Source organism: Hipposideros armiger, unplaced genomic scaffold (assembly GCF_001890085.2).
Source record: "Hipposideros armiger isolate ML-2016 unplaced genomic scaffold, ASM189008v1 scaffold_465, whole genome shotgun sequence".
NCBI classification, from domain to species: domain Eukaryota; kingdom Metazoa; phylum Chordata; class Mammalia; order Chiroptera; family Hipposideridae; genus Hipposideros; species Hipposideros armiger.
The window spans coordinates 1,051,482-1,074,447 of NW_017731815.1; positions in this window are offsets into that span (position 1 = coordinate 1,051,482).

A 22,966-nucleotide genomic window follows, 5' to 3' on the forward strand; every position below is an offset into this window, starting at 1 on the left:
AAGAACCAGATTTAACTAATATTACATATGATTCCTTAGGAATATAATAGAAGTTAATCTTGTAACACTATACTCCCACCAAATTGGCAAAAATTAAAAGTCTGATAATAGTAAATACAGGCACTGACATGAAGCGATGATAACTCTCATGCATTCCCTGTGGAGTGTAAATTGACCCAACTACTTTGACATTATCTAGCTACATTAAATGTATGCATAACCCACGATCCAGCAATCCCACCACTTAGTATATATACATTCTTTTACACAAGTGCACCAGGAAACATGTACAAGAATGTCCATAGCAACATTATTTCCAAAATGTAGAAACTGCCTATATACCCTCCTCAATAGCAGAAAGGATAAATTGCGGTATAGCATATCATGGAATATCATGCAGCCGTGAAAATGAATTTCAGCCACATGATGTCAAGTGATAGAAGACAAACACAAAAGAGCATGCACAGTAAGAGCCCATTTATATAAAATTCAAAAACAGGCATCACTCCCCTCTCGTGTTTAGAGATGCATAATAAGGTGGCAAAAAGTACTAAGAAAAGCAAAGCGGTGACAACCGAAACAGGAAATTGGTTACCTCTGAGGGAAGGAAGCAGATTGGGGCTGAGGAGGGACATGTGGAAGTATTGGTAATGGCTGGCTTCTTGATCTGGTTCAGAGACACACAGGTGACACCCTCCTTCTTAGACATGTCTTTAGATTTTATCACTTTTCTACATGTGTGCTTTATTTCATAATCCTTTAGTTAAATTAAGTCAACCATTTTGGGTTGACTTTTTCTTGGGGCACCGAGGACGTATGTCTCTAGACCATGACTTTCCTTTCCCTGTGCTTGGGCCTCCCCCCGAGGTTCACAACTCCCCGTAATTCAGGTTTACTGCATGTGGTACCCCATGTTAGGAAAGAATTAACTCTTGGCCCTGAGATACTTCACATTTCACATGAAGCTGAGCTAGCTCAGCAGTCTCTATTTTAGACATTCGGATTTATTTCTTCTCATGGGATATATCATGAGCCTGTAATTGACTTTTTTTTTTTTTTTTACTATATTTTTAAAACGAATCCCGGCTGTTTTGAAGTGTATTTCTGATCTAGTGAAATACAGAGGGCTATTGATTAGATATTCTGAATGTCATCTGTTTGTTATCATTTAGTAATGTGATACGCTTTGTATGTCCACTTTGGGGCCTTTTTAAATTTCTGTATTCACCACTATTGCAAAATCAATCAGATGTGAGCAAAAGCAAGGGTAACTTGAATGCCCCAGAACTGAGATCTGAGCTGCCAAAACAAGCAGTAAAACAATTTTACTAGCTCTAGTGATTGTCAGAAAGATAACAGTTATAAACTTCATCTCAAGCAAGTTTCTGAAAGATCTGGAAATGTGGTTAGCGGAATGTAGATTGTACAGAACTTTATGTCCCCTGATTATTCACAGATGCAAATTACCATGCAATTGGAAGCACATTAAGATATTGCAAAGATGTTCCGCCATTAGTAATATGCTCCCTTTGTTACTTTAGGGTCACTTTGCTCATTCTTTCCAAAGGAAGAGCCTTACAGTTTGTGTTCTTCCACAGGTGGGAAATGATCAGGTAAGAATTTTTCAAACATACCCAACCTGTTAACCACACTTCCTTCCAGAAAATGGAATTTTTGTAGAGAGAGAAAGAGAGAGAGGCAAAATGCAGGCACTTTTTTCTTTATATATTTTGGAATTGTTTGATTTTGATTAAAGGAGTATTTCATAATTGCTTTTAAGTTTCATATTAAAACCAAGATAAAAACATGAAAATGATCAGCTATCTCCACTGCATTTCCTTCTTTTCGTAGCTGGCTACATCCGATTCTTTACATATCACTTTAAAAGCCATCTTTCTCTCTCTCTCTCTAAGTTCTTCCTGTCATTCTCCCTCATGGCAACTTTTTCTTCCACTTTGTAGCATGTATCAAAATTTTAACCATATGTTTATTTGATTTTATATTTTGTCACCTGTCTGCTCCATTAACTCGAATCTCCATCAGGATATCTATAGTGTCTATTTTATTCACCACACTTTAGCCTATGCCTAGCATAGTGCTGAGTGTAGTCATTCACGTATTTGGTGAATGGGTGAATGGATGAATGAATGAGAGGGGGGGAGAGAGAGAGAGAGAGAGAGAGAGAGAGAGAGAGAGAGAGAGAGAGAGAGAATTACAGATTGAAACTACCAGATGAAAACTGCCATTTTATCCTGTTGTACAAACTATGACATTGTAATCCAGGTATGAGTTCTTCCTTGCATTATTTTGCTAGACACTTGCTCATAGTACTAAAGGGAGCTCAACACTAGGAATCATCACTATAGACTCCATGTGGCTGTCGAACAAACCCACTGAGTTAAAGCAGGTTTCAGCTTCCGTCAGAGGTAGAGAGGTGCCTTTATCCTCTCCTAACACCATCATTTTACACAGTAACACTCACCTCCTCCTCCCTCGCCCCAAAAGCAACATAATGAAGATAAATAGGCATTTGCAGACAGGTAATCTCATGATAACAGATCCCTGTTATTTACACCAGCAAAGCCATTTCCACAGTGTCAGGACTTGCCTGCGCCCATCAGGGTTGGATTCTGCCAGTTCCTGATCTGTAAAGGTGGAGGGTTCATTAGGGCTCTGAGAACAGCTGTCCATGACGGCCAGGGATCAGATTACAGGATCTCATTAACTCGTTCTCCTTCCCTGCTTCAAGCTTTTTGTTAAGACCAGGACCTATTATTTCAACTTGTCTGGTATCAAGAGGACCAGAGGCTGAGTGGGGTTTTTTACCTACTTCTGGTCAGTATCATTTTAAAATGCATGCTAAGGAAAAGCAATAACAATAATGTTTATTGCAAATGTTGCTATAAAATATAGAATTGTTCCATACCTCTGAGCAACTAGCTGTTATTTGAAATTTCCTAGTTATCTAGTTAAGAATGACACAGTTTAAATCTTGGTTAATCTGCAATAGTCTGTTAAATAGAGAGACGTTAATAAAAATCCTAGGAAGTTTTATTGTTTTATGTTGCTTTACTTTTTTTTTAAGTTTAGTTTGGTAATTTATCTGAGGAATGAAAATGGCCTGAGCATTATTAAAGGCATGTGTGTGTACTTCGGGTTCACTCAGCACAACAGACTGAACTCAGAGACTGGGCCAGCATTTTAGTTCTTCCAAGTACAAATTGCAAGGGCACACTGGTCTTCTGCAAGAGTCTGCTGTGGATAAGTGAAGGGTGGTTGGAGGATGTTCCAAGGTAAGGGGAAATATATGTGTCAAGCCTTGAGGCAAAGAGAACATGGAGGGACTGAAAACTAAAAAGAATGCCATGTGGTAAAGAATAAAGTATGGAGGTAAGAATGGAGCTAGAATAAGGGCAGATAGCATAGGCCAGATTATGCGTGACTTTATAGAGAGTGTTTTAATGGTGCTGCTCTTTAACCCCAAAGCAAAGGAAGGGCGGTTGAATGGCTTTCACTATGCATGAAGGCAGGAAGATAGGAATGTGGTCAGATTTGTTCTTTGCAAAAGACACATAGTCTTGACGTGGGGGGTTAGTAAAAGTGGGGTTTGGATGCTATTGCAGTGTCCAGGGTATGAAATCACAGTAGTTTGGATTGGGATGTTGACTGTGTAGATAAAGGAGAACGGAAATGAAAGGATTTGGGCCACAATTATGACATAAAAATCTACATTACTTGTTAATGAATTGGGCGTGTAATATGAGGAAGAAGGAAGGGTCAAGAATGACTTCCGTCTGAATTTCCAGCAATGGGGTGAATAGTAATGCTTTACTGAGAGATGACACTGGAGAAAACCACATGTGAACGAAAAGATAATGAATTCAGGCTTACACGTATTGACTTTGAGGTCCTTATATCCAGAAGAAGATGTTTCATAAGCAATTAGATACGTGTCTAGGGCTCAGAGGAGAGGCCTGTCATTAGCACTGGTAATTCAGGTCATAGAAATGAATTAGGTGGCCTGGCAAGGGAGTACTAAGTGAAAAAAAAAAGGGACCTGAAACTGAGCTCTAACACACTCTAACATTTAGTGGTTAGAGGAGGAGAACTGGCAAAGAGGCTGAATAAGAGCAGTCAGAGGGGTAAAAGGAAAACATGACGAGTGGGGAAAGGAGGAGGGGGATGGAAGCGAAAGGAGGAGAGTGTTTTAAAATGGAGGGAGTGACCAGTGGTGAGGGGCAGAGTCAATGCTGCTGAGCATCAATAAGATGAGACCTGGAAGTTGTTTGCTGGATTTAGTAATGTGATGGTCACAGGTAATGCTAGAAAATATAATTTCATTGCAGTGAAGGAACAAAGGCAATGAGTCTTAAGAGGGGTTGGAGGATGTGAAGAAATGGAGAAAGTGAATACAGAGTTTGGGCAAACATCATTGTGAAGAGAAAAGGGAGGGCTGGTGGAAGACAGGAAAAGCAACGTAGATGGGGCTTCTTTTCTTATTATTAAACAGGAGAGGCCAGAAATTTAAATATTGATGGGAATAGTCCGGCTGAGTGGGAGGGATTAAATAAACAGGAAAGAAAAGGGTTGATTGGTTATATTGTCTAAGGATGCATGCTGCTGCTGGTATTAGCCTAGGCTGACTCCCACTGTATCTTTCTTGTCTATTAGCAGACACACAAAAAAAAAAGAGTCTATCTGCCAAGTATTGCCTGTGTGTTCAGCTTCCTGAAGCAGCAACCTCCAGTTTGGCCAAGCCTCTTTGATCCTTCAAACTTTAGTGGGCTCTTGCTCCCTGAGATTAATCCAGTCCAGTCTTCCAAATTTACTTTCCCTTTGCTCCCAGACTACAGCCACAGCACAAGCAATGCTTTAGCCATGGATTTTAGGACCTCATCTTAGGTCAGTTCCCCAGGTTTTCACTTGCCTAAGATGGAAAATAAAAGAAATAGACATTAAGCTCACAAAATATCAGTACTTTTCAACGGCTGAAAATATTTGCCCTATATCAGAGGAAGAGCCTATGACCAATTTCTTACTCCATCTTAAGGAACACCCCATTTCTAGAACAACCTACAATTGTAAGCCAGATGTTGTGCACTCTTGAGATCCCCTATGCATGCTTAATGGGTTTTCCTCTCAGGGCTCCCTCAAGCTAGGTTTCCATTAAATTCAATATGGCTGTAACTCCCACAAAAATCTAGTCCCATCTGGTTTACGTTTCTTTCCTGGACCTTTTAAAGTCCTAACTTACTTCTTTGGAGAAAATATTGAAAGCTGAAAGTAGTAGATAAAGATTTGTGTTCAGGAAACAAGCTGTCAGCACAGATGTATGGTATAATTTTTACCAAAAATTCAATATTACCTTAATGTGTATTCAGGGAAAAAGCTATAAATATAATGTTCACTCTAAATGGGATCATAAAACAATAGAATATTTTCATGGCTTTTTACCCAGACATTGGTTTGAGGCAGTTTTATACTCTATTATTTCTGATTGTTCTGCGATTACTACTGGGATTTCATAATAAAAGAAAGGAAAGAAGGAAGGAAGGCAGGCAGGCAGGCAGGCAGGCAGGAAGGAAGGAAGGAAGGAAGGAAGGAAGGAAGGAAGGAAGGAGGGAGAGAGGGAGGGGAGAAGAAAGGGTAAAAAAATCTGCTTTAGTTTTTGCCCTAACAAGCTAACAAGCACAATGGGTATCTGGTTTAAAAATCCAGAATCCTGTGATATTTCCTTTGGTTCCATCTCTGCTCACCTCATGCTAAGAGGTAGCACAATACATTGATAAGATCATGGACTTCGGAGATAAATAGATCTGAGCTCAAATACCAGCTCCATTGTTCACCATCTGTGATACCTTGGGCAATTTTCTAACTCTCTGAGCCTCAGTTTCTTCATGAAATGTTTACTAATATGAATTTTGCTGGATCACTGTGAGGATTACATAGGATTATGTGTGCAAAGTGAATTATATATCAACAAATGGCAGCTATTGTTGTAAAACGGACCGAGACTTAACACATGCATGCCTGCCTGCTCCCTTCATGAGAGAAGAATCTAACTGGAATAGGAGCCACCTGTTGCAGATGGAGCTATTCACAATAAATGGAGTCATTCACACTCAAGCTGTGACTGTCCTAATGGAGGGGGGACAAATGCTCCTTAGCATGATGATGTCAGCATTATGATTTCCCAGGAAATACGCTTTCTTCCTATGTGATTAGTCTGTGAGGTCTTTGGGTGGGGTTGGGAGTGTGGTGAATGAAAATGAATGCTTGCTTTGATGAATATGCTTGCTTCTTAGGGGAGGAGAAATCAGCCATAATTCTTGCTGGTAGGGAAATTGAATCAAGGCACTTTCTACCTCTTCAATGCATAAATTCAGATCAAACCCCTTTCCTTTTAGAGTCTGCAAAGCCTGGGAAGCTTGAGTTCGTGGTCAGGAAGAACACAGAGGAGGAAGCTCAGGTGAAGAGCAATAGAGATTACTGAAGTGTGGGTGTGGACACCAGGCTGAGGGTCTAAGAGAAAGAGCTATAAGACGACAGGTGAGGAAACTGGGGGAAGTGGAAGAGGGTTAGGGAGGTGCGATAATCCACGTGGAGTACACCTTCCTTTTGAAGGTCTGAATCTGTAAGTGCCCCCCACAGCTTTTTGTAGTAGGAGGGAAACCGAAAATCTGGTGTCACCAGGTAATATTGCTTAGTGAGACCTTCCTGACCTTTCCTGAAAGGAAGGTATATACCTTATTTGAATTCTGGTGTTCGTGTTTGGTCTGGAGAAGACTAGCCAGGGGAGGAGTGCTTGGGACAGGAAGGGTCATGGTTTCCCAAACACCCTGTAGAAGGTTCTTTGGTCACCCCACCAAACACCCATATTCCCACGTATTGTTGACCATCACAGAGGAACCACTCAGCAAGCAAGAAGGAGTTTCCAGATTTCTGCCCACAACCAACTATGAGAGAAAAAAAGATTGGGTTCTATCAGTCCAGGGTTCATGCTGAGAGTTCTTCTTTGGTGTACTTGGTGAACTTTTTGGTCCAACGAGGCCTAGCATCACAGCTATGCTATTTGTCATGACCATCCTCCTCCTGCACTGCCCACTCCCAGCAGTCTTCCTTCTGCTTTAATCCCAAACTTTAGCAAGGATTCTGCTTTCCACACAAGATTTCCACTTTCTCCAGCTATCATTAGCCAGGTATCTAATCTGCTTTTAGTTATTACATTTCAACTAAACCCACATAGCTAATATATACCTATTTCCTCTCATCCTTATATTGAGAAGAGATTTTGGGGATTAGCAATGATTCATGGTGAGTGTGTGTGTGTGTGTGTGTGTGTGTGTGTGTGTGTCTGTATCTGTGTCTGTGTTTACATTTATATATATACAATCCCTGTAGAAACAGAGATCAGAGTAGCAAGAAGTAGACTGCAGCAGTGGGTATTGAGAACGAGTGAGGGAAGGAGAGACAAAAGAGATCTTTAGGCAGTTGTTGTGTTGATGAAAGATTTGACGTGATGAGAAATTTTAAGTTATTTTGCTGTCTGATACACTCTTTGAATCCCGTGCCACTTATGCAAGAATACCTTCAGAAGTCATCCACATAACTTCTAAGTTTCCTAGAATTGTATTTGAGTTTCTATTTGGTTATATTGATAACAGAATCAAACCTCAAGTTAGATATAGGCCAGGATATCTGGGTCAGAGGTCAAAATAATTCAAGGCCAAAGGACAGAGATTAAAATAATTCAGGGCCAAAGTCCAGAAAAGAGTGATTTAAGGAGGGTTCAAACCCTCAGATGACCATGCCACATGTGGGTTAAAGATCCTGACTGCGAAATGAGGGAAAGCATGGATCCTGACAGCCCTTCTAGGGCTACAGCTTGCTATAAAGCCCTCAAAGTGTTAATACCAATCCTAGATTTGCTTTAATAATCTCTTTTCTGGATCAGAGACTTCACCAGGACTGATCCTAAACCTTACTCAGGAGTGTGAGGTCAACATTTTCACCTTTCTCATAGACATCCCACTTGCCGGCCATTCTCAGATTCAGCATATCCAGAACTGAATCAGGCATCTTCACTCTCCCCAACTCCCTGCAGCTTTGTTTACATTAGCAATCACTCAGCTAACCAGGAAAACGTTGATGCCTCCTCTCCCTCACTCTCTGCAGCCAATGGAACAATCAGCTCAGCTGTTTCGACTTCCTTTCTACTGCATCTTATCCTTTCTTCTCGAGCACATCTCCCCCATTCCAGATTCTGATCACTGCCTTCCGAACTAGTTTCTCAGCTCTAATCTCCTTCAACATCGATTTCACCACCTGTCAGCAGAAGAATCTTCCTAAAATACTCTGATGGCGCCTCGTTGTCCACAGGATCCAGTCTAAACCCATTATCAAATTTCATAATTTACTTTATAGTCGACACTGACCTTCCCTTCTGGTCTCATGTCCCATAGCCTTCCTCAGTGCTTCGATTGGGGTCACATTGTGACCTCCTACTCTATGCTCTTTTACATCTCCAAGCTGTAACTTTGACCCAAAATGTTCTTTACTCACCTTTGTCAGTTTGCAGAATTTGGCTTAAATGTTACTTTGTCTGAATCCTTCCTTGATTCTGCTGTACTAAAGTCAGTTTCTTTCTTCTCAACAATCCCACAGCATTTTGACTGTGAGGTAGAGGACAAGGGCTGTGTATTATTTTTCTTTGGATCCCAGTACCTAAAATAGAACCTACCACATAAAAGTTACATTTATTGAGTAATTAAAGTTGATTACTCTATGTGAGACATGATGGATGTTTTTCTACATGATAATCAATAAATTATTAAGGTAATTAAAAACTAAACAAAGAGCAAGGCAGGAATAGAAAGGTATATTCTTAATCTGATAAACTGAAAACTAAAACAACTTAGAACTTGCATTATATTTAATGGTACAATATTGAATGCTGTCCCCTGAAGTCAAGAATGAAACAAAGATGTAGGCTATCACCATTTCACTTCAACATTTCACTGGGGATCTAGTTAATGCAATAGGGAAAGAAAAAAAATAATTTATGTAAAAATACATTAATTTTTACATAATAAGTTATATAAAAATACATTAGAGATTAGAGTACTTTACACACGTACTGCATATCTTTTACCATATATATGGTATACATATGATCATATATATATATATATATATATATATATATGTATATATATATATATACACATATATATATATATACCAGTGGCTGCTGGCTTTGAAGACAGAGGAAGATATCTACAAGCCAAGAAATGTAGTGGTCTCTAGAAAAAGAACAGTCCTCAGTTGACAGCCAGCAAGAACATAAGAATCTTGATCCTAAAACCTCAAGTAACTGAATTCTGCAACAATCTGAATGAGTGGGAAATGAATTCTCCCCCAGGGCCTTCAGACAGGAACACAACCCTGCCAACACCACATTTTTTTTCCTACTCATCTACCACATTCATTTATTAACCTTGGAATAGGTTAAAAACGTGTTAGTTTTTTACAATAGGTAAGTTTCCAAATACTTTGTACAGTATGGTACTAAACATAAACTGTGTCCCCATTAAATAATAACTTTCTATCCCTCCCTTTTCCAGAATGATCCCATTTTTGTAATAAACGCTTAGAAGCATATATAGCAACTGTCTTAAAAATGTTGATCTTATATGATCAACTCACTAAATATTTGTCCGGCTCCTATTTTATGCCTCCCAAAAAATGGGAAACTGGAGTAAAGGTCTTTAAAACTATTTTGAACCTCATAGAATAAATGAGACAGAATATGCATAGCCTTAGAAACAGCAGCTGGCACCAGAGTAACCAATATATTGATGTTAGTTATTACTATCACTTGTATGTTACTCTTTGATTTTTTTCTAGAGTGAATTGTTTTTTTTTCCAGCTTTGAGATTTGACATATAACATTGTGTAAGATTGAGTTATACAACATGGTTTTTTAAAATTATTTCTTTAAATTCGTTTCAGGTGTACAACACAGTGTAATAGTTATACTTTTTACCCCTCAAAGAGACAATGCCCCTTCCCCAATCTGCCACCCCACTCCCCCCCATATCATACATATCTATTACAATTCCATTGACTCCACTCCCACACCATACTCCACATCCTGTGACTATATATCTATTCAATTATAGCTGACATACAATATTATACACATCAGCTTCAGGTGTACAGTGCAGTGATCAAGTCTCTACACAGTTCATGAAGTGGTCTCCCTCACAAGGCATGTGACCACTGACACCTGACAAAATATTTACAACATTATTAATTATATTCCCTAGACTGTTTTTCATATCCCTGTGGCAATATTGTAGTTACCAATTTATGCTGTCTTATCCTTTCCCCTTCTCCCTCATTCCCAACCCCCTCCCAACTAGCAACCATCAGTTTTTCCTCTGTGTCTCTGAGACTATTTCTGTTTACATTACTCATTTATTCAGCTCTTTAGATTCCACATATAAGTGTGATCATTTATTTGTCTTTCTCTGACTGATTTATTTCACTTAACATAATGTTTTCTAGGTCCATCACTATCTTTGCAAATAGTAAGATTTCATTCTTCTTTATAGCGGAGTAATACTCCATTGTGTAAATGTACCACAGTTTCTTAATTCAGCCATCTACCGATGGGCATTTCAGTTGTTTCCAAGTCTAGGCTATTGTAAGTAGCACTGCAATAAACACAGGGGTGCATATATTTTTTTTAAATTAGCATTTTGTGTTTCTCTGAATAGATACCTAAGTGTGAAATTGCTGTGTCATGAGGTGATTCCATTTCCAGTTTTTTGAGATACCTTCATACTGATTTCCATAAAGGCTGCACCAATCTGCAATCCCACCAACAGTGCACCAGGGTTCCCTTTTCCCCACAACCTCGCCAGCACGTCCAACACCACTTTTAACCCAGTGAGATCCATGTCAGAATTCTGGCTTACACAAATAGAAGATAACGAATTTGCATTGCTTTAGCCTCTAAATGTGTGTTATTTTATTATAGTAGCAATAGAAAGTAATACTAAATGTTGGGGAGAATGCACAGCAATTGGAAGTCGCATAGATTCAATGGTACAACCACTTTAGAAAACAGTGCGCCAATCTCTTATATAGTTAAATAAAAACTTACCATGTGACTCAACAATCCTATTCTTAGGCATTTACCCACAAAAGAAAACATATGTCCACAGAAATACTTTCACATGAATATTCATAGCAGCTTAAATATCCAACAACTTAAATATCTATCAACAGATAAATGGGTGTTTATTTATACAATGAAACACTACTTAACAAACAAACAAAAAAGAACCACCGATACAAGCAACAACATGGATGAATCTCAAAAACGTTTAGTAAGGAAAAGAAGCCAGACAAAAGAATACACACTGAAGTTTTCTTGCACCCATTTATATAAAAATATAGAGCAAGCGAAACAAATCTGTAGCAATAGAAATCAGATTAGTGGTTGTCTGGGGCAGGAGGTGGAGTGGGTTTAACTGCAAATGGGCATGAGGAATCTTTGTGGGGGTTCTCTATCTTGATTAGGGAGGTGATTACATAGTTATGTACCATAAAACAAAACTCATCAAGCTGCTTATTAAATTCCATTCATTTTTTTGTATGTACATTATACCTCAAAGAGTTGATAATAAAGTTAAATATATTAGGTGACATTGTACATGACATGACATAAAAAATCGACTGCACATAGGCAGACATACAGAGGTGTCGATTGTAACTCTGACATTAACAAGGCAATGTTACCTGGAACAAAACACTTAACTTCTATGAACTCCCATAGCCTTATTTGTAAAGAATGGCTTAGACAAAATCAGAAGTTCTCAACTTTGGCTGCACATTACAATCACTTGGGAAGATTTTATAGAGTACTGATATTCAGGTTACATGCCCAAAGATTGTCATTTTAGTTGCCCCCAACGTTGGGCTCAAGTTTTTTCCCAGAAACTTCTTAATTGATTCTAATATGTTATTGGTGTGAGAATCAGAGCTTTAGAACATTTATTCAAGGAAAAGTCTGCAATTTTGTCTCTATGGAAATTAGCGTCTGGCTCCTAAGAATAGCATCATTGATTATTGGACTCTGGCTTAGAAATTGTGAAAATTGGAAGAGATGCCTAGAAAAATATAAGTAACATACATTTTTCTAAAATATTAGATGAAGAACTCATTTTCTATGAAAAGTAAATATTCAATAAACAGTCCCAGCTTTTCCCATCATTATCCCAGACTAAATGGATATAAAAATATATTATCTGATTTATGGAAACCACTTTCTAAGATAAAAATAATCAGAACATTTTGAATTTATAAAATTTTGAATTCATTTTGAATTTGTATTATTTGAGATTTCCTTTTGTATATAATAGGAACCTGACTGTTTGATGGCAATTTAATTTCTAGGATCTTAAAATGATTGAGGCAGCTATTGAAGAATCTTCTGTACTAGTTCTTGTGAATCACCAGAAAGACTCATGAGTGTCTTTAACATTTTGAAGCTAGTCAAAAGTGCAATCCAATATGGTGATTCAAAGACTAATTATGCTGTTTGTGGAGTATCCAGATGCCCTGTCTCCCTTACTTATTTGGTTGTTTGACCACCATTTGTCTATTTCTCTATTGGAAGAGAGGCTTCAACACTTGAGAGAAACAAGGTTGTAGTTAAATAAATCTGTTTACTTGGCAAATAGCTCTATTTGGAAGAAGAAATGGAAACTGTCTTTTAAAAAGTGGTTTTATAATTATCCTAAAAACATTTATTACAATCTCTCCACATCTTGACCCTATTGATTTGATGTGGTGTTTGTGTGTGTATGTGTGTTGGGGAGGGGAATGGGAGAGAGATGGTTTTGATAAACAGCAGACTCTTTTGACAACTCAAACCTAAAACATGGGACTAATTCTATCTTTAAAAGCTGTTATTTGCCAAAGTAAGGGTTTTGTTGTTGTCGTTGTTGGGTTTTTTCCTATTCAACTTGCTACCTCATAGTTATGGAGTAGCTCTGAGCACAAGTCAATGTCACTCTTTTAAAAATTACCCCAATGGGGGCAATAAGGGTCTTGGGGGGAAAAAAAGACACACTGGTACAATAACATATGGTCTAACAAATTCACAACTGAGTGACTTTTCTTGCAGCTGTGGTTCAAATTATAGACATTTCAGATGCTTAATGGTGACTTTAATTTACTGTGAGGAAGTGTATGCTGAGCATCTGGAAGGACACGATTTTACTTTAATCATTTTGATTTAGGTGACACTAATTACAAGTATCATCATGGTCTACAGAGAAAACACTGGTTTTACTGTTACCTGCCAGGACTTGTTTCCATCCTCCACCAGGGCTTTTTTTTTTTTCTTGGACCAAGAGGGGTTAAATCACCTTCTTAAAACTTCCTTTGCTACTTAAGTGGCTGGCATGAGCATGGACTCATAATAATGGAGCAAATTGGTGAATTTGCTTAGCCAAACTAACACATTAAAAGATTAAGAATAGTGGTATTTAAGGGAACTAAAAAAAGCAGTGTTCATTTTCCCTGGAAATTTTATAGCTAAATAGGTGTAGCAACTTGAAAGACCTTGGAGTAACATAAACTGTTCCTGTCTCTGACCATGCAGGTGGTTTTGTGAAAAGCTCCGCTAAGTATCCTGCCAAGAAGGCATTAAGTATGGAACGGGGCAAACGCCTAAATCTGAGCTCTTCAGTCATTCTAGTTCTTGTGTTAAATGTATAGAATAGAAAAGTTAGAATAATCACTTAACTCCAAATCCCAAGAAGAGATTTAAACTCAAGATCAAAATATCTCAGCCAACCAGAAGGCTTTTCAAACTAGAGGGAAGATCCAGGAAATATGAATAAACATGCTTCAATATGGAGACACAATTAAGCATACATGGCACATGGGAGGTATTCAATAAATATTTATTGAATGAGTTAATGAGAATCCCAGCCAATCAAATCTTTATTAGAAGCTGTCTAACAGGTCCTAGAGCTTAAAAGTATCTTACAAATATGAGCACCTCAATAATTTAAAAAATAGGTAGAATCCCCTAAAAATACTTTCTATTGAAAAGATCCAACTCGGTTGCTGGCTCTGCCAGTATTACTTTAGAGCTCTGGGCTCCCTGAGTCTCATATTTTTCATCTGTGTATGAGGATCATAACATATTTTTTTCATCGCCAGGTTGTGGTGAAGATCAAATGAGCAAATAGCAATGATTCATAAAGTGAAAAATGCAGTGTTTTCTATGTTATCCTATATGTTTCCCTATTTTAAAAAAAGGCCCCATTTCCTCTGTTCCTCTCCCACATACATACTGATAAAAATATTTGAGATCCAGACACTGTATTTTTTTTGCACCTTATAAACTATAATGCTTTCAGTCATGGGCTCATTCAGAGAGGTTGTACTCAATTATTTCAGAGATGATCAGGCCCAGTCCTGTTTAGCTGGATATGTTCTCTCTTGTTTATATGCTTTGAAGTAATTTCTCTCCTTATTAGCACATCCTTCCAAGGAGAGATAGCAGAAATTAAAGGACACCATCATATTTTGTTAAAAAAAAGAGGCATTAAAGATCCCAGTCCAGACCCTCCTGTTATCTAAGCATAAGGTCACAAAGAGGACAGTTCCTTGATCAAAAGTTCCTTGACCATATTGAGATATAGCAAAGCTAGGTGGTCCCTGCCCAGTGCTGTTTTCATTTCTGTAGTATAATTAATTTGACCTTTATCAGTCAAATGCTTTTGGCATAGAGAGGCTGAAGGCCTTGGTTAAAATGGAAACGATCAATTTCCCCAATGCTTCCTATCCTCTTTTTTGCCTTGGCATTTGAGAAGTGCCATGGGCTGAGAAATTTCAGAGCCTGTAGCGGAGACATTTAAAGCTATGGACCCTTTGCAGATTTTTGGTTCTGTCCTTTAGTTTCATTTTTATTGAATCCATAAAACACTGATTCTATAAAGAGAAACTATTAATACTACATGCTTTTAATGTCTTGATTATAAAAAAAATTAGCAACTTCAATATATTCAAATTAGAGTATATTCTGGATTGATAAATTATGAACTATGCACTTAAGGGGATTAATGCTATAGAAATTTGAACTAACTATTCCTCTGGTAAAGGTATCATAGTGGCAATCTCCCAGCATACATTCTTCCCTATCCACTTAGTCTGCCAAACATGCTAATCCCATTCACCGTGCCAGTGTGTGGTTGGCTTAGGAAAGGCATGTGACCTGATTCTAGCCAATGATCGATCTATGAGGGATGCTCAGCTAGGAAGAGCTAGAATTTCTGTGAAAGAATTCCTTCCTCCTAAAAAATTCACAAGAATGACACAACCTCTTTTCTTCCTATGGACAGAGGGATGTCTGGAACTGCTGCATCCATCTTGGTGTCCATCTGAGAACGAATCCAACATGTAAACATTGCTGAGCTAAGGGAGATGTCAGCAAGGTGGAGATATAAGCCTGAGAAACTGTGTCTCTGGGAAATAACAAATTATTTTAACCTGTTTAATAGAGGTTTCCTGTTAACCTGTAGCTGAGTGGCATCCTAACGAAAAATTTGGTTGGTAGAAACCCTAACTTTATAACTGATAACCCACCCTTCACACTCTCATCTCTGTGAAATGCTTCAAAACAAGTAGCTTGCTAATACATAGCCATTCCCTGTAAATTTCTCTGGAAGGAAATGTGGATCTCAGAGCAGAGAAATAATAATTATTTATAAAGGCTCTTACTGGATAATCTACTCTGCTCACTTCAGGCAGGTTGGATAAAGGATAAAATTAACCAGACTTAAGCAGGGGGGAGGGGATTAATCAGCAAGTCTTTATTGAGTATCTAATAGTGCCCAGAATTCTACCAGAGATTTAATCAAGAGTAGGTAAATTATTTATATTATTTTCATGAGAAAGACTGTTCGTACTCAATTATCTATTTCTAAAGAAAGTATCCTTAATTCGCAACTTGATAGTTCTTAAGCTGTTAGTACCTAGTGCAGAGAAATGTGCTTGATGAGCGTGTGTTGACTTTTCTTTGCTAGCCAACATGAAGGCAGCCAGACCCTGCCAAAATCAGCACTAAAACTATTTCTCATGAGTAATAACAATAATATTCTTTTCCCTTATAGCACCTTTAATCCAAGAAGCTTAATCCTATATAAACATTCGCCCAACAATACACGCAAAATATCAGTATTTGGTTGATGGGGAAATTCAACTCGATGCAAGAACACAGGAATAAAAATAGAACCCAGAATCTTGACTCATAATGGCATTTCAATCTATTGTCCTCACCTAACCATTCAAGAAAAATAAAAAATTACAGAGGTTTCGGCAAGATAAACAACTAAGCTTTTCCAACCCCAACTGATGATTCATTATTTCTCTTTTCCTGCCTTTTAAAATTATTTTTAATTTTTAAATTTGTATTACATTTTATTTTTGACAGTGGGAGTGCTAAATGCCAAAGGATGGGGAAATTCATCTGATTATGACTATCTCAATATCTTGAGTCTGCCAAAAATCTTGGCAATATTTGAGGAATGAGGTTTCTTTGGATATTCACAGAGCTTCCTGTTGGACTAAAGTACTGTCAGAACAACCTTTCTCTTGGTTCTTAAGTAATTCTCTTTCTAAATTGAAAAGGAAGAGAAAACAATGGAATCATATTTTGGATGAATAAAAAATTATGATGCATTAAATTTCCAATATTCTGAGGTTCAGCAGATTATGAAGAGACTTTGAATTCCACTATTTGGGGCATAGGATAAGTCAACAGAAACTAGGTAGAAGTTTAAGAAAATTCATAGTGAAACTAAGATTTCATGATATTATATTTAAGAGACAAGAAATTCTCTTTGAACACAAATGAAAATTAATAAGCTAATTATAAATGAATCACTTCCTAATAAAGTAGACCCACCAGGATCTCAACTTGGCAACATTTTGATTAATCTATTGGCAGTTGATTAAATACTGTCTTCATCCATAAAAGCTTTGAATTGAAGTATCTTCTTAGAAAGTAATATTGTATTTAAAAATAATTCCATTTAACTCATTCCTTTTTTGAATCTCTCCATTTAGGTCTGTGTTAGCCAGGGGCCTGATTCTCTGAAGCACACAGCCAGTAAGTTCTCAGAGAGCAGCTTGATAGTGAAGATCTTACTAAAATATCTCCACGTTTCCCTGAGGCTGAGTTCACAAACAGAGTACAGAGGAAGATGCAGATTTTCCTCTAGTTTACAATTAGAGCTTCTCATCAATAACTCTCAATCATCCTTGCAGGGACCTCTACTGAAGTTGTGATGTCATAAACTGCAAAAAATATGCATTAAAGCTAAAGCTTAATATGGAAACCCAAGATATTCACAAGATCTAGATTCAGTAGACTGTACCACTTACATTTAGTGGAATGCCAAATCGTATGTATTATTGGAGTTATAGCCTTGTCATTTTTTTTTTTTTAGATTAGGCAAGATCTGTCCATCTGTCATCTTTGGTTGTTAAACTTGCTCTGAAATAACAACTGATGGGTAATTTCTAAGTTTTAAATAACTTTACTATTATTTAGTACACTAACCGCTCATCTCACAACTGCCATATGAAATAACTTGGACAAGCATTATTATCCCACCATTGTCACTTGCTCAGCTACTGAATTGGCATTAGAATTCAGTCTCGGTTTTTTTATCCACTTATCTTTTCTCTCCACCATTGTTATTTTCTTAAAATCCTGAAATATTTATGGATTAGAACTTATAACCTAATTCATTTCTATTAAAATATTGTTACTATCTTCATCTTTGTTTTTCTATACTACCTCCATGAGAACTGAATCATCACATAAATCCCCATTTCTAGGCATAATTTCTCGTTAGTGCTGCTATAAATTATTCAATAGGTTTATGCTGTATTCCAAAGGCTGATGTACTTCATTGTGGAGTGTTTCTCTCCTGCACCTAAAAACCATTCAGGATAAAACAACTGCATGCCATTATTGTTACTAAGTTACTATTGGACCAAGGCTGCATGACAAAACCTTCTATAAAATCTATAAAACTTTCTGAAATTGCTATAAGCTACCCCAACTCAGGGGCGGGGGGTGAGAGGGGGAGAATAATAAGAAATATTCACACTTTACTCAGCTGTTTGAATGGTAAACCTAACTTTACTACTTTACCATGGAAGAAATTCAAAGACCAACAAACCCAGGTCCTCTATAAGTCTCTTCATTATTATGTTCTCTGCTATAACAAAGTAGTTTATCTGGCATCAAAATTACATTAATGCCCTGTTCACACTGCTCTTGCAAGAAACAAATACTTCTTTGTGTCTGAGTTTTCCACATGGTTGCTCTGATGAAACATATGCTGTTGGAGGACAAATATATTGATGCAAGTAAAAAAGAGCAAATTAATTCCAGAACCTAGCTAGAGATAAAAGATGCCATTTCCCAATTTTCTGAGATGCAACTTATATAAAACGTCACACTAGACTTTATTTGTGGAGGGAAAGCATTCTGCAACTTCATACCCACCAATTTTTCTTATTTGGCGTTTTGTCCATTGCAAAAATGCTGAACAGAACTGTAGGCAACCTTCTCTCACCACTTCTGCCTAGCCCATTCAGTAAATCTTAATGTTATTATTGAAGATGAATGAGCCACCCAAGGCTTTAGCAACTTGATTCCAAAAATCTCTGTAATGTTTTGGTACAAATGCAAAGAGCCAGATTTTGAAGTTTCCTGGATCAGCAAGAATTCCCTTTCCTGGGGGGACTTGTAATGCTTCCTTTTTCTGGTTGAGCTGGGATTCTACAAACCCTCCTTGAAAATGTTGGTACCCCTGCCAGATATTGGAGAATAAAAGGAAGAAACTGTAAACCTCTCTTAATTGTTATCCCAAAAAATTACCAGTAAGCACATATTTCACTGAGTAATTATTTGCTGGAACACAGGGTCCAATAAAAGAGAGGTTTTCACAAATGAATGAGATGCTTTCACTCTCAATCAGCACATCTAAGCCCCTCTGCTTCCACATTTTAGACGGTAGCTGAAGCAAAAGTATTTTTCAAATAACTAGATGAAAAGTGAAAATTAAAACAAGTTTTAACAGTTATGTATGGAACAATCTGAATGAATGAAAGATTTGCACATTTTTATTTTCATTCAATTCACCTGTAACAGTTTGCAAGATTAGGCATAGGCTTGGGTATGACCATGGTATCTGGCAGAAGCAGCGTGCTGACCCTGAAATTCTCATATGACACTCGGTTTTTAAAAATAACACACATCTTGCATTGCATTGCAGCCCAGTTTTTGATGGATACAGGGCAATTCATAAATAATGAGTGGATGAAAAAATAGAAGTGGAGTGTTGGCTGTTTGGTAAGTGATGTCTTCCTTCTCTTGGAGACATAGGCATTTGTTCTCATACAGAGCATCCTTGGAAAAAAATTAGTCTTGATGCTAATAGTCGAAGTGCAAGTTAGAAGAAGCAGAGGGAAGGATGCAAACAAGTGCTGGTCAGAACTTAACTAAACCAGTGATCATTGGCTATTTCTACTTCAGAATTTGTCTCTATATAAATCAAGGGAAAAATATCAGGCATATAATGGAAAAGTTAACTGCTTTAACCCCAAATTAAAAAACAAACAAACAAAAAAAACTAGACCATAACCCTTCTCTGAAATTTGAAAATTGGTCTTGAAATAGCTTGGTCCACAGCATTTGGGAGTTGAAGCAGCACCATATTGCATCCGGAGTAGAAGGACTTGTGCAGGTTTGCAAAAAGTTTCTATATCACCAAACAGCTAAAAGTCTCTCATGGATAGTATTTGCTCAGCGTATCTGACTCTCCCCAAATGTTGGATTCAGTTGGTTTCAAGGGAATTTTGACTAGAAGTAAGATGTAAAATCTCAAATCCCACCCAACACTTAGAAGAAAGAAATACACTTTTCTTCCACTTTGACTTTCTATTCACAAATATTTTCTATCTTGTTAAAATAAATTACAAGGTAAATTATATAAAGTTAAAGTAATAAAACAAAAGAATCTAATGGATCTTGAGTGTCAAAATTCAAGCACAGTCAGCCATAGGCATGAATCTTCCAAATCGAAATTATGTTTGTGTTGGTTTTGTCAGGTAAAGAGAAAGGAATAAAATACAAATGGCTGCAATATAATAAAAAGAGATAGACTACTATGTGACTATAGTTACTAATTATAGAATAATATGTGAGTGACAAAATGGTTTTACTAGTAGGAAGGAGAGGTTGGGAGGGCTCAGGGGAGGTTTCCTAAGAGAGAAAAAGGGATTTATTGAATACTTACTACAGGTCTGCCACAGGTAGTGTATTAATAGTTCAAGCACAAATTGTTTATAGGTATAATTTTTTATAGACACAGTTCATCCTAAGCTTTATACCATTTTAGTTTTTTGAATGGTTCATCCTGTTGGTGCTCTATGAGTGGATGAATCAAGTTCTTCAGGCCACTTGCCTCTGTATGGCTAGGAATCACCTTCAGATGAGAAACTGTCTGGAGCTAATGGAAATAGACCCTAAGTCAAAGGAACTGGGTTTTATTCTCCATCTTGTCTTTAATGCACTATAGGGCCTTTAGTGGTTAGTGTGCAACTTCAACCTACACGACAGCACTAGAGGCCTGACTCATACACACCAATTCACATTTGAAAACTGGCTATTTTAGTGGAAGAGTCAAACAAATTGCAACTGAATAAATATTAATTCTTTCAAACGCCTCATCATACAACCTAACAGGCATAAGATTTGACTCCTGATATACTAGTATCAGGGCTCTGGGATTTCTTTCCTCGTTGTTACTGTTAATTGTTAGCTATCTAATAAAACTCTAAATTTGTATCCTCCTATTCCTAAAATGCAGCATTCCTTATATAGGAATTTTCCTAAGAAAATAATCTATATAAATTCTGGCAATAAATGTGTTCACAATAGTTTATTTATAATTGCCCCATATTTAAAGCAAAATAAATATCCACAAATGGGACATTTATTAAATTAATTAAGGTTAAAACAAGATATAGTGGGAAATGATATTTTAAAAGAATTAAAAGAATGTCAGTAGGAAACTCCAAGGGCCTATCCCTGAACAGGAACTCTGAAGAGGCTGTCTAAAACTGTCAGAACTGACTTTGTCAAAACTCTGAAAGATAGTCAAAGATTTACAGCAGCCAAGTAAATGCTTAATCAAGAAAGGGGTAACTGAGATCCAGTAAGAGTACTTTGTGGTGTTTTAACTTACCTTTGCCCCATGCCACCCCCTCTGGCACAATGGCAGTCTTGAGGACAGCAGCCCACATTCCTAATGTGGATTCCTAGTGCTGATGGAAACAAAGAGGACTTTATTCCCAAAGAATCAATTACCTTAAATATAAATCAATTAAATTATCTAATTAAAAAACAGATTGGCAAAATGAATTTTTTAAAAAATGATCTAACTATATTCTCTCTATAAGAAACTCACTTTAGATCCAAAGACACAAATAGATTGAAAGTGAAAGGATGGAAAAAAATATATTCCATGCAAATAGTAACCAAAAGAGAACTGAGGTTGCTATACTAATATCAGATAAAATAGGTTATAGGTGAAAAATTATTATAGGAGACAAAGAAGGACATTATAGGTTGGCAAAAGGGTCAAAATATCAAGAACATATAACACTTATAAACATATGCACACCTAACAACAGAGCCCCAAGATAATATGATGCAAAATTTGAAAGAATTGATTGGGAGAAATAAACAGTTCTACACTAATAGTTGGAAACTTATGCACCCCACTTTCAATAACAAATAAAACAACTAGACAGAAGATTAATAAGGAAATAGAGGGCTGGAACTGTACTCTAAGCCAACTAGATCTAACAGACATATACAGAACATTCTACCCAAAACAGTAGGAAACATTCTTTTCAAGTACACTTAGAACATTTTCCAGGTTAGACCATAGAGTAGACCATTAAACCAGTCTCAACAAAATTTAAAAGATGGAGGTTAAATGAAGCATCTTCTCAGACCACAATGGAATGAAACTAAATGTCAAAAACAGAAGGAAAACTATAACTCACAAATATGTGGAAATTAAACAACACACCCAAACAACCAATGGATCAAAGAAGAAATTACATGGGGAATAAGAAAATACTTAGTTGAATGAAAAGAAAAATGAATCCAAGGACTCTGAAAGATTAAATAAGACCATTAGAACTAAGGTAAAATTATGTGCATTGACATGAAAGATATTCAAAAAGTTTAAAAAGAAAAAGGCCAGCTGGAAAATGTAGGTGTGTATAGGAGGATCCATTAAAATACCTCATTCACATGCATTCACATAAATAGAAAAGCATCTGAACCTGATAATGGCAAAATATCCATTTTAATTACCTTTAGTTGATCACTTTTGATATTATGTTTACTTTTGCTTTGTGTTTTTCTATATTTTCTAATTTTTCCCAATAAATATGTATTAATTAGGTAAATCTTAACATTAATGAAAAATAAAATTAAATGAAAAATAAATAAATGTTATTATATTAAGAGAAAATGATTGGACATATGGTTTTGGATAGAATTATTTCTTCAGTTATGATTTTTGAAAAAGATTTTTATTAAAATACAACTAACGTGCAATATTATATTAGTTTCAGGTGTAACTCATAGTTATTCAACATTTATATACCTAAAGAAGTGATCACCATGATAAGTCCAGCAACCATCTGACTCTGTACAAAGTTATCACAACATCATTTAGTATATTCCCCATGCTGTACATTACATCCCCATGACTTATTTGCTTTATACTTGGAAATTTGTACCTCTTATTCTCCTTCATCTTTCCCCATTTTAAAATTTTTT